This window comes from Sapajus apella, unplaced genomic scaffold (genome assembly GCF_009761245.1).
Source record: "Sapajus apella isolate SASKATOON/1434 unplaced genomic scaffold, GSC_monkey_1.0 scaffold25, whole genome shotgun sequence".
Classification (NCBI taxonomy): Eukaryota; Metazoa; Chordata; class Mammalia; order Primates; family Cebidae; genus Sapajus; species Sapajus apella.
Genome location: NW_022436965.1, coordinates 1,699,863 through 1,713,383, shown reverse-complemented (window position 1 = coordinate 1,713,383; position 13,521 = coordinate 1,699,863). Strand labels below are relative to the sequence as shown.

The following is a 13,521-nucleotide window of genomic DNA, read 5'->3' as shown; positions in this document are numbered from 1 at the left end:
GATGTAGACATTTTGATATATCGTTACAAGCAAAATGTCATTTTTACCAGTTGAAATTTTTAGAAAAATCAGAGATCATCAAGTCCTACAATAAAAATATTTCAAATGGAATTGCTAGTAAAAATTAAATTTAAACCACATGAAATAAATATCTATGTAAAGTATTACTAATTTTTTTTAATTAAGCTTTTATGATTTCTAAGGAGTTTTATATTTATTTGTGAATCCGATTTTTTCTGTTAATATTTACACCCACCTGTAGAGGCAACATTACCTCTCTAAAATCACCCCTTTGTCTAAGCTATGTCCTAGTAAATAAAAATGTGATGTGTCACTCATTAGACTTGGAGCATCCATATCTTCCAGGAGCGTGCCTTACCTATGAGATAACCATGCCATCGTAACACACAGAAACAGAGCAAGATGACAGTGAGGTATCCGAGAATAAATAAATTACCTCAGAACTTACATGATTTGGTGTTACTATTCTAAAGGGCAGAGCCGGCAAGCTGAAATTCATAACGTGTGACACATTTCCAAACAATTCTGTAGTTTCTCAGACCAGCAGGGATTTCTTAGTTTTCAGACAAATACATTTCATATTTACAAGATGTATTTTATCTTGTATGGCAAATGCATCAAATTTTGTTTGTATAATTTTTATTTTTGTAGGTCATAGTAGGTGTACATATATGGGGTACATGAGGTATTCTGATGCATACAATGCATAATAATCACATCAGGATAAATGCAATGTTCTTTACCTCAAGCATTTATCATTTATTTGTATTACAAATATCCCAAGTATACTCTTTTATTTAAAAATAAACAAATTGTTGTTGACTGCACCCTGTTGTACTCTCAAATACTAGATTTTATTCATTCTATCTAACTATATTTGTGTATCCACTAAACCAATCCCACTTCCACCTCCTCCCACTCCCACTACCCTTCTCAGCCTCTGGAAACCTTCATTTTACTTTCTGCTTCCATGCATTCAATTATTTTAATTTTCAGCTCCAACAAATTAGTGAGAAAATGTGGAGTGTGTCTGTCTGTGCGTGGCTTATTTCACATAATAAAATGTCCTCCAGTTCCACCCATGTTGTTTCAAATGACAGCATTTCATCATGTTTTATGACAGAATAGTACTCCATTGTGTATATGTACCACATTTTCCTTATCCATTCATATGCTGATGGACATTTATATTGCTTCTAAATTTTTGCTATGGTGAATAGTGCTGCAGCAAAAATGGGAGTGCAGATAACTGCTCAACATACTTATTTCTTTTCTTTTGCATATGTACCTAACAAACAGTGGGATTGCTGGAACATATAGCAGCTTCATTTTAGGTTTCTGAGGAACCTGCATACTCTTCTCCATGGCAGTTGTACTAATTTATATTCCCACCAACAGTGTATGAGCATTACCTTTTCTTTATATCCTCATCAGAATTTGTTATTGCCTGTCATTTGGGTAAGAGCCATTTTAACATGGATGAGGTCATATCTCATGGTAGTTTTCAATTGCATTTCTCTGATGATCCGTAATGTTAGACATCTTTTTATATTCCTGTTTTTTCATTTGTATGTCTTCTTTTGAAAAATGTTTACTCAGACCTTTTGCCCATTTTAAATTCAGATTATTAGATTTTTTTCTTATTGAGGTGTGTGAGCTCCTTTTTTTCTTATTGAGGTGTGTGAGCTCCTTACACATTCTCGTTATTAATCCCTTGCAAGATGGACTGTTAATAAACATTTTCTCTTATTCCATGTGCTGTCTCATCATCACCTTGTTAATTGTTTCCTTTGCATACAGAAGCTTTATATGACCATTTTTGCTTTAGTTGCCTGCGCTTTTGGTACATTTCTTGAGAAATCTGCAGACCGATGTCCTGGAGAATTTCCCTATTTTTTTTTTATTTTTTTATTTTTTTTTTTTTAGTATTTTCAAAGTTTAGCCCTTAGATTTAAGTCTTTAATCTATTTTGATTTTTTTTTTAATATGATGAGTGATAAGGGTCTAGTTTCATTTTTCTGCATATGGATATCTTATTTCCCCAGCACCACTTATTGAAAAGACTGTCCTTTCCCCAATGTATGTTCTTGGAATCTTTTTGAAAATAAGTTTACTATAAATATATGGATTTATATCTGGATCCTGTATTCTGTTCCATTGGTATGTGTGTATGTTTTTAAGCCAGTACCACACAATTTGGTAACTACAGCTGTAGTATAATTTGAAAATACGTAACATGATTCCTCTAGTTATGTTCATTTTGCTCAGGGCAGCTTTGGGTATTCTGGGTCCTGTGGTTTCATATATATATGATTTTTTTTTTCTATTTCTGTGAAGAATGTCATTGGTATTTTGATAGGGATTGGATTTCATTTGTAGTTTGCTTTGGAGAGTATGGACAGCTTAACAATATTGATTCTTTCATGAACATGGAATATCTGTTCATTTTTTGTATCATCTTCAATTTATTGCTCAATGTTTTATGATAGGTTTTCATTGTAGAGATCTTCCACTTTTTTGGTTAGGTTTATTCTTAGCTATTTTATTTGTAGCTGTTACAAATGACACTATTTTTGTAATTTCTTTTTCAAATTGTTTCCTCTTGTCATATAGAAATGCTACTGATTTTGGCTTGATGATTTTGTATCCTGCAGCTTATTGAATTTGTTTATATGTTTTAATAGTTTTTGGTGGAGCCTTTAGGTTAAAAATATAAAATTTGTCATCGATACTCAAACTACAGACAAGGAATTTCAATGTTTAGACACAAATCGTGGAAATCTTAAAGAAGAGAAGTTTACAGGTTTGCTTTACTTTTCTCTCCTCCCTCCTCTTGCCTCCTCTTTCCCTTTTTTCCTCCTTAAAATCATTTTTTTTCTTTCTTTCTATTTTGAATTTAAGTACATATTAGAGAGTTTATCATACCCTACAGTACATGGCATATCAAGTTTTGCAAGGTCTTTCCTTTATTTAAATTACTTTTTTACTATCATTTCTATTTCTTATTTACAATCTCTGCCACCTTCCCTCATGGTTAAATGTGTGTGTGTATGCACACACACGCATGTGCTCACACATGTACACCTATGTCTTAGTAAGCCAAGAAATATTTTTGTTTCTGTGGTCATACCTGCTTATTTATGTTAAATAACATTGTGTTTTAAGTCTTATGCTCTTTGTTAATATAACATTTAAACAAAAATTATTTCAGTTGCATATAAGCACACATTTTCCTATTTCAAAATGTTCCACAATATTTTTATGCAGGCTTCCTCCATGTTTTACTGTCCATTTCCCATAAGTAGACATCTAAGTTGCCTTTATCTAAATGCTAGCAAAAATGTTGCTTTCATGAATGTTTCTATACATGATTCTCATGAAACTGGGCAAGCATTTCTGGGTATAAGGATTTTAACTGCAGATCACAATATATACTCATTTTCAATTTTATTTTATATTTCCATAAGGATTCTTCTGATTAAACTATTTCTAGCATTATACACTTGTTTCAAACTATCTACATATTCACCAAAACATTTATACAATCAAATTTCATGTTTTGCTAATACAAGTATAAAATGGTTATTATTTACATTTTTATTTGTATAATTACTAATAAAATTGTCAGACATTCATGAGAAATCAGATTTTGTATTTCAACTCATTGATTTGAGGATAGATTTTTCTATCAATTATTTAATCTTATTTTAAACCATTTTAAATATAAATAACAGGTGATAGATGTTATCACAGTCTACTATCTCTTAACCTTTTTGTAGGTATACTGTGTTAAGCTGAACTCCTTGATCTTTATTTAGTAAAATAATAGGTATTTTTATCCAAAATTTTCTTCGAGATTTTTAAGAAAATCCTTTTTTTGTTCTAATTCAACAAATGTTTATTAAACCTATGCAATGTGTCAAATATGTTCCTAGGCATTCTTTTTTTCCAAATAAGCCTTTTATACTTATCTATGACTCTGAGAGAGTGAGCTATGGTAAGAATTACTTCTAGGGTAAACAGTTTATGTTCAATTAAGAAAGTTCCTCCGGCAAAATATTATTTCAGAATGATAACCTCCTTCTTGTTTTGCTTTCTTCCCTGCTAGATTATCAGGTGGTCTGAATCCATCATGGCCAAAGCTAATTCTGCCAAATCTGCTTCATCTTTTCGACCAATTAGTATGGTAAAAGACTTCTTTGTCATAGCTGCAGCTAGTGTTGCAACTGGGTCAAGGCAGCCAAATATTGCAACAAAAATAAGCATCTTTGAATCTTGAATACACAGGTAAAGCTGCAAGGTGTTGTTCCAACGGAGTCAGTTGAGACTCATTTAGCTTATGAGCTCAATTTTTTGGAGCAAATTCATTGCATTGCTGATCACTTGGAGCTGAGGAGAATGTAAGGCTTTGAAAGGAAAACTTCAAGAGAATCAAGATTACAATTCACAATATGAAGGCATAATTTCTCTAAAGGTACATGTAAGATTTCTAGAACAGAATAATCCACAAAGACTTCAAATTTTTCTCTTGTGTACACACGGAAGCAGACGCCATCTCAGACCTCTGACCTGCCCAGCTCTCCTCTGGCACTGCAAAGCACTGGCTTTACTGACAAATGTCTCAACCAAATAACTCCTCTATCTGCTTTCAGGGTGCTTATTTTCTTTTGTTCTTCCAATATCAATTACAAAAATAACATCTGGAATGGCGCTACCTTTCTCTGCAAAATTTGTTGCTAAAACATTCTTTCTGACTCCTGACGAAGGAAGTTTGAGTGCTACAGCTTGATCTTGGGTAGAAAGAATAGAATGCAGAGCTACCACTTTATATCATTCAGAATAAAACCTTCTATCATTGGATAGGAGATTATACAACTGCTAAATATGAGCAAGGCCTGGTAAAAAGATTAATACTGCTCTTTCAACATTTCTAAATTGGGAACTTTTATCTAAATATGCAAGAAGTTCCACAATGAAATCCAGGTTGAATTTATGAGGATTCATGCTGAGTACCATTGCTGTACTTTTGGAAAGATATATTTAAAATCAGCATTTGCTCTAGTATGAACTGACATATGTGCTTGATTTTTCTTCATTCTCCCTGCTTTGCTCGTAACATTAATGGTTATTTCTTTTTCCTCCTCCAGAAATTTCTGACAATATCCTGACTCTTTTTCCAGTACAAAGCCTGTTTCTTCTGCTATATCTTCACAATATCTCAGCATGATAAATGCTTCCTGAAATTCAGAGAATGGGACAGCGTGTGAAATATGTAAAAAAATTTTCAATATCCACAGTGGCACTAATTAGAATCAACTATAGATCAGAATATTTCTGTAAACTTTCCTTTGAGATAGTTACTAGGAAGTCTGACTGGACACTTCTTTTATGAACCTCATCTACAATAACATGAGACACATTAGTAAAAAGACCATCAAGTTTCCTTGGCAAAACCCCTGTTGTACAATAGAGTAAACTGGTAGATTCACAAGCTCAAAATAACATCTGGATCTGATATCCACACAAAGAATTCCTTTCACCAGGTCCATTTTCACAGCCCAATTCATCACACACTCTGGTGGCTAAACTCAACTGCTGAGATTTTTTGAGGTTGGGTACAGACAATGATGTTACATTTACTTGCTCCCCAATCATTTAGAGGCCAATCTCTGACAGAAAATGTGGTACATGAGTACTTTTATCACTCCTTGATGTACCTGCCACAACCACTACCAGGTGCCTTTTAAGAGTTTCGACACTTGAATCCCAATGTTTAAATACAGTAAACTGTTGTCTTTCCTTTGGAAGTCTCTAATTCTTAGGTGTGCTTTGCACCTTCCTAAAGAGGTTTCTAACAGGTTCCAAATCTTCAGTGTTTGCTGATTCCAAGGACAGTGCAGAAAAATCCTCATCAGAAATGAAATTTTCCCAAGATTCCTCAGGATCTTTAGAGTTTTCTCTCTTATTTTCAGAATGCCGTTGTTGCTGCTGTTTCAATGTATTCAAAAGTTTGGCAATAAAAAGTTCACATGGTTTATTGGTTTCCATTTTATTTAGTTCTTCCCTTTAGTTTTCTGTATCACTACACTCCAGCCAAACATCTTGGGATGTGGGATGAATTTTTTTTTTGGGGGGGGGGGAGTGGGTCACATTATCTTATAATTTTTTTATTCTGACACATACCCTAAATAGAAAAGGTATGCATCATGTATCTGTACAACTTAGAATAAAACAAACATCCAATAACTTACCCTCAAGCTTAACAAATAGAACAATACTCTCCATGATTGCATCTTCCCACTACCCATACACCCTACAGAGGAAACCTACTATCTCTATTATTGGGTTAGTCATGTTCTTGCTTTTATGTTTTAATAATAATTAAACCTATTCTTATGTAATATTATAAGAATTTAACATCTTAATTTGTTTCACATTACCTCCTTTATGTATTTTTCTGAGATTTTATTTTTTGCTCAGTGTGAGAATGAGCTATGTTAATGTATATAGGTGTAGTTCATTCTTTGATACCACTATAGAATGTTCAATTGTCTGAATATACTCTGAGTTATTTACAGTTTCTGTTGTTGATTGACATAATTAATTATTGTCAATACTTTATAATAATGAATGATGCTGCTATAAGCTTCCCTGTACATGTCTCTTGGTCCACATGTGCAGACTTTTGTTGGGTAGTGGCTCTCACAATGTGAACCCTGGACTAGTAACAGCAATACCACTTGGGAACTTGCTAATCATGCAAATTATCCAGCCCCACCAATCCTACTGAATCAGAAATTTGAGGTATAAGACCCAGCAATCTGTGGCTGCCATATTTTTTAATTGGTAAATGCTGTTTTGAAGAAACATTATTGATTTTGTAAGTTGATATTGTACTTGACCATCTTCCTGAACTCTCTTATTATTTGAATATTGCATATGAGGTTTCATCTTAGTTTTTTGACAGACGCACTACAGCAATTTTAAATTCCTGCACTAACTTGACTTTCTGGATTACTGAATCTAATTTTTAATGAAGGCAATGAAACATAATTGGGAGTTCATATGAACAACACAAACTGAGCAAATGCTAGCATTCTTCTATGTCTTCCAGTCCTTTCCTAATTTTCTGTCATATTTAATGTATGCTTAATTCTCTGTGCTTCAAAATGGGTCCCTTAAGACACGGCAAACATGAAATAAAAAATCACAATGTCACTTTGCCAGGCTTGTAATTTTCCACAGCTCTGTGTCTCCTACCCATTATTTAGCCTCTACTCCGTTTAGCATTTATACAATGGACATTTCCTCAACCCATTTTCTATTTAGTTGACTTGTTAGCTCCAAGAAAATGACAATCTGTCATCATGATTTACAACCTACATTTTCTTTATGATTAAAATTATGAACATTTTTAATATTACTATGAGTCCCAATTTCGCTCACTATATTAAACCCACTACTTCAATTTACTTCATAAAATGCTCACAATTTGTAGCTGATTCTTAATGAAAATGCATTCAAACTACACATTTAACTCTGAATAGACATTAAGTGGCAACTGTATCCTGACCTCTGGGGAATTTAAATGCATTATCAAATTGAATTTATTTATTCTTTTTTTCTAGCTTTATTGTAATTCAGATATTTTTCTCATGGAGTCTCTTTTAGTATAAATGGTCAGAAGTTTACTTGTATTATAAAAAACACTAATTATTTCCAAATAATTCAGCTTTTAGAAATGCACCAGGATGTTCAGTTATGCATTGAGTACATCAAATAATCAAACTCATTAAGATTAAAAGGAAAGAAAATTGAAGCATTGAATAGTCTTTACAGAAAAATATGATCATTTTATTACATTTCAAGATCTGAGTGTGCTTATTATTTCATTTTATCTTCACTATTAAATCTAGTTAAAACATGAAAAACAAATCAATTCATTAAGTTGAAAAAAGTGCACAAGTGTTTCTGAGAAAGCTTATGCGTGGAATGGTATTTGTAAGCTTTTTGACAGGAAAGGGCTTAAGGCTGTAGCCACAGGAAGTAAAGGCACAATGGAAAGGAAAGACTAGAAATACCAATTAAATTAAAGAATAATATAAATTGTTATAGGATTATTCCAATATTTATTGTAAAGCATAGTCTTAAAATAATTCAGTTGCCTTGTGGTAAAGGTGATAGTTTAGAAAGAGCCAAACAATCAACTTGAGCACTATTATCAAAGAAAGTGTTTTTATTTTTCATTTGGGTTTTTATTGCTCCTTTTCTAGTGCTTCAACCTTAATATTCATTTTAAATGAAGAGATCAATTGTTTATTGTATATATTCTGTCTCCATCAACAGTGTTCATTCAAATCTTGATGTGTGGGTCTTAGGATCATGGAAGGTAATATTTACTATTAAGTACACAGTCTATGTTTCTTTAAAAATATTATCAATCTGTTAATAAATACTTATGTAGTTATGTTTAAAACATGGTAAAATTAAAATAAGTTTTTTGAAAAAAAATTATTGAATAAAATGGATTGTTGACTAAAAATAAAAGACATCCGGAACTTCAGGTGCTATTTTATAAACTTATTATGGCTGTTTTTAGAACACTGCAAACATCTTCAATCACAGACAAAGCATAAACAAAATATAACAATACTCACTATAATACTTATATAAAAATGATAATACCACTGATTGCATTAATTTCTTAATTATTTCCATGTGTTCTCATATCTTCTAATAATTGCAGTGCCATCCATAATCACTTCTATATCTCTGGAATTTTATTAATCATATCAGACATGAGTAGAGAAGACTACTTCTTCATCCAAGCCAAGGTTTTAAGTTCTGGTTACTAAATAATTGATTCCTAGAAAAGTTGTAGATTTGCTAGCATATCTAACCTCCTTGAGTCAGTAGACCAACTTGCTACAGTCAAACTCCATGTTTACTTCAATGAGTCTTTTCAAGCTCATCAATTTTATGAACGTTTAATTGTCATGAAAACCAGTTCTTTCTCCTTGTGTTCTTTTAGCTATGCTTTTCGGACGTTACCTGGTCAATTGGCCTGTCATTTATTTCATATTGACTTCATTAGTTAATACTATAAAAAAATTTTGCCTATCTTTGTAAATAACTCATTCCAATTAACAGTATAATCCTGAAGTTTTAGTTCCCAGATCACAATGTATTATGTCTTCTGAGTCACCTTTTCCATTTACGACATTTGATTAATCCACAATCTTTCAAAAATACAGTTTGACACCATTTTTTTCCTTGCCACATAGGTCATAACTCACAGGTTCTAAAAATATATCCATATTGTTTGCTACTTCTATCTTTCAGAGTTGAACCCAAATTATTCTTCTGCTGGTATGGCTGAGACTTAGTGATTATCTTATAACAAGTAAAATGAAGTCGAAATGATGGTGAGCAACTTTGGAGACTACGTTATAAAAAGCCTTCTTGTTTTTGATTGTTTTTTGTTTTTGTTTTTGTTTTGAGCCAGGGTGTTGCTCTGTCTCCCAGGCTGAAATGCAGTGAAGCAATCATAGTTTATTGTGGCTCAAACTCCTGGTCTCAATTGATCCTCAACCCTAGGCCTCCCAAAGCACTGAGTTTAGAGTGCCACCATACTCTGCCAAATTAGGACATCTATAGAAAACGCTATGAAGCTTCCTCAAAGAACTAAAATTAGAATTACCATTCAATTCAGCAATCTCACTACAGGGTATCTATCCAAAGAAAAAGAAATTATTATATAAAAAAAGACGCCTGCGCTCATATATTTATCAAAGCACTACTCACAATAGCAAACTCATAGACTCAGCCTAAGTGCTCATCAATGGACGAATGAATAAAGAAAATGTGGTATATTTATATACCATGGAATTCTACTCAGTCATAAAATTTGAAATCATATCTTTTGCAGCAGTATGGATGGAACTGGAGCCATCATCTTAAGTGAAATAATTCAGAAACAGAAAGTCAAATACTACACGTTTTCACTTATAAGTGGGAGATAAGAATGAGTACACAGGAACGTACATAGTGGAATAATAAGCATCGGAGACTCCAAAACATGGGAGGATGGGAGGAGGTTGAGAGAGGAGAAATTACCCATGTGGTATGATTTACACTAATTGGGTGATGGTTACACTAAAAGCCCAGACCACACCACTATGCAATATATCCATGTAACAAAAAATGTGCTTGTACTCTCTAAATCTATTTTTAAAATAAACAAATAAAATGTAAAGCACTGTGGCTTTCATTCTAATTTCTCTGTTTCTTTCTATTTGAAAAGCCAAGATCCAGTATACCCAAAAGGCCTTCAGTAATGACCCATGAGGATCTAAAGCCTACCAGGATCCAGGTGTGTTAGCTCAGTAGCACATCATCCAGCTACAGTGGAGCCTGGAGAGGATTGCAACCTGACCTTGAACCAAACTACCAGGTAAAAACCACTCCCAGATTTTTACTGCTTTGAAACTGAAATAACAAATGTTTCAGTGTGTATTACATGTTAGAGTTTCTATATTATAGAATATGTCGATGTTTTTATAGATTCATATTATCAGATTCACACGACTTTTTATGGAATAAACATATTCTATAACCCAAGCTTTATCATTCTCTTTTTGATGCCCAAATGATCACAACCTGGCCAAGGAGAGGCGCTTTTGGTCTTTGAGCAATAACAGATATATTTGGGTCTTAGGTGTCTCCAACTGGAAATCATTAAAACTTTCTGGCAATAGAATGTTTCATAGACATGCCATTTTTTGAGAAGGCAGGGGTCATGTATAGAATGATACATATGCCTCCAAGCTGTATTACTTGTTTTCTCTCCACTCATAGTGCAGATTCCTACCCATCTCCTTCCCTCTTGTCAGTTAAGTCTGCATAATGCTGCCTCCCAGGAAAACTTTCCTGGCTTTCTGACTAAAAGGGCCCTGGCACAGTACTTTCTATGCCCTTTTCTTAAGGCACTTAGCATATGAGATAAATTATATAAACTACCTGTAGCTTTTTGTATTTTAGACCATAAGAATTTATTTTTTTTTAAATTGATCTGTAGAAATGTATTACCATTTTTCTGAAATAAGGAAGTAAATTTAAATTTTGATGCAAATGTTTCAACTCTTTCACTAAAGTTTTCTAACAATAAAGTGGATGACTGTGTGATATTGCACCAGAATTGCTAGCCTTTGCTTACCAGTAATAACTAAAATAAGCAGCCCAGGCTAATTCCATCCTGGCTCCTGTGACTTGTAATAAGTAACTAAGATCTGTGACTTCTATCACTACCCAGATAATGTGTAAACAAATGCTTATCTTGACTTCTGTAAACCACTGAAGTAACAAACAGAATGACAAAAGTCCCCTGGCCCTTGCAATGTCCGGAGACCCCCAACCCTCATCTCCGCCCAGGAGGTGAATCACAGAATCCCCTGGCCCTTGGAATGTCCGAAACCTTTTCATCCCCATCCCCGCTCCTCACCCCCACTCCCAAGGTGGTTTTTTCGGGTATAAAGTCTTGGCACCCTCCTTTCGACACCACAGGTTAGAGAGACGTGAGTCCTCTGTGGTCGCTGGCATAATAAATGACCCTGCAATCTGGCATACTTTTGTCTTGGTGCTAACTTTCTACGCTCGGTCCAGTACAACAACTGTTTCACATTTAAGTATAGGTGCAGTTTGAACTTTTATAATTAAAAATCAAGAAAAATCCCTGAGTCATTTTCTAACTCCTGGCCTAAGCTGAGAATAAAAATAGATAAGATTTATTGAAGATCAACAGTGTGCCCTACACAGCACTATGTGCTATATGTGTGTCATCTCATTTACTCCTGGAGATTACCCTGTGAGGTTGCTACCAGCATTACTCTTATTTTAGACCAAAAAAATTAAGTCAGAGGAGATTTAGCAATAGGCCCAAGGTCACAGAGTCAGAGCAGTGTCAAAATTTTAAATTTAGTATTTGAATTCTAAAATCCATACCTTGACCACTATGCCACAATATCAGATTACCGACAGAGTTATAGAAAAATCTCTCATGAATGTGACATAAAATTTGAAGATGCATTTTGACAGACATATTTTTATTGACAATTTTATAGAAATGTAATTCACTGAAAAATAAAGAGCTTAAAGAAATATCAAGTAAAAAGAAAGTTTTCATGATGCAGCTCTGAAGGAAAAAATATTCAAACTTGAGAATATATTTAGAAATATATAAATGATTATAAGGAAAAACATTAACATTTGTCCCAATAGTAGAATAATGCTGAGAGGAGAATTTCCTACTGACTACTTTTTATTATGTTTTTTCTTATATATGAAATAAATGGTTAAGGATTTTTTTTATTTTTATTTTTATCCACAACTTCATAAAAGTAAACTTATGTATTTACCCTGCTCATTTTCCATATATGTTAAAGTCAGCAGCTGAAGGGAATAAAATAAGTGTGATATTATAATGTATTGCAAATTGTAAGTATCAACATCACAACCCAGAAAATACAAATTAGCTTAAAGGAAAGATCAGAGGTGACTTGGGTATAGGTCTTAAAAAGGCACAATCTTGATTCAAATTTTGTAATTGGCTATCTCTTAGTTGATACTTTTTAGTGCACATGAAAGACTATATTAAACTTGGCAGTGTAAAATATTTTGTTTGCCCTCACAAAATATCAATCTAGATTTTAGACAGTTTATAAATTATGCTTTTATTTTGTATTATTTTAAAGATACATTATCCTGTCAATTCTACACAGTTGAAAAGTTAGATTTCCAAAGTTAAGATACCTCTTTTCTTTTAATTAACATTTTTGTTTATTTTGTTTATCTTTGTGTATTTTCCTCTTCCTGAGCTAAAAAAAAAATTCATCAGAAGTTTTATAGGAAGAATATGGATTAAATGCTTTTAAATTTTATCTTTGAAATGCAAAACATAGAAATGAATAATTCAGTGAGTCATTCGCATACTTTGAAGACATCTATTTGCTTACATTTACTTGGCCTTCCTTAAGTCATCTGCTAGCAACTTTCAGAAAAAGGGCATGCAAGGAAAAAGAAGCAATTTCTCTGTTTCCCTCTCTTTTCTCCCTCCCTTTGCTTTGTTTTTCCACTCCCTCCTTTCACATTCTCTTTTTCTTCATTCTCTTCACTCTCTGCTCTCACTGTCATTTCTCTTTTCTCCCTCTGTTAGTTTTGTGAATATATTGTTTTCCCAGAATGTAAGAAGCCGATAATATATTTTTGGTTACATTAAATAATCAAAAGACATGTATTTAACAGAGTAAAATAAAGGAACTATTAGAAAAAGTCTCACTTCATTTACATATTTTCAAACTTCTAAATTATTTAAAATATTTAGTTAGATTTCATACTATTCCTCCATATTATTATTCTTTCATATATAAAGGCAAGACAGAGAATCCAAAGTCATCTTGAATATATTGATGATTTTCTAAATTGTCTTTTCCCCATCCAATTTTT

At 33.0% G+C, this 13,521-nt stretch overlaps 1 pseudogene; it reads right to left on the bottom strand.

The window, feature by feature from the left end:
* Positions 1 to 4,051: 4,051 nt before the first annotated feature.
* LOC116559970 lies at positions 4,052 to 6,092 on the bottom strand (annotated as a pseudogene).
* Between the last annotated feature and the right edge of the window lie 7,429 nt (positions 6,093 to 13,521).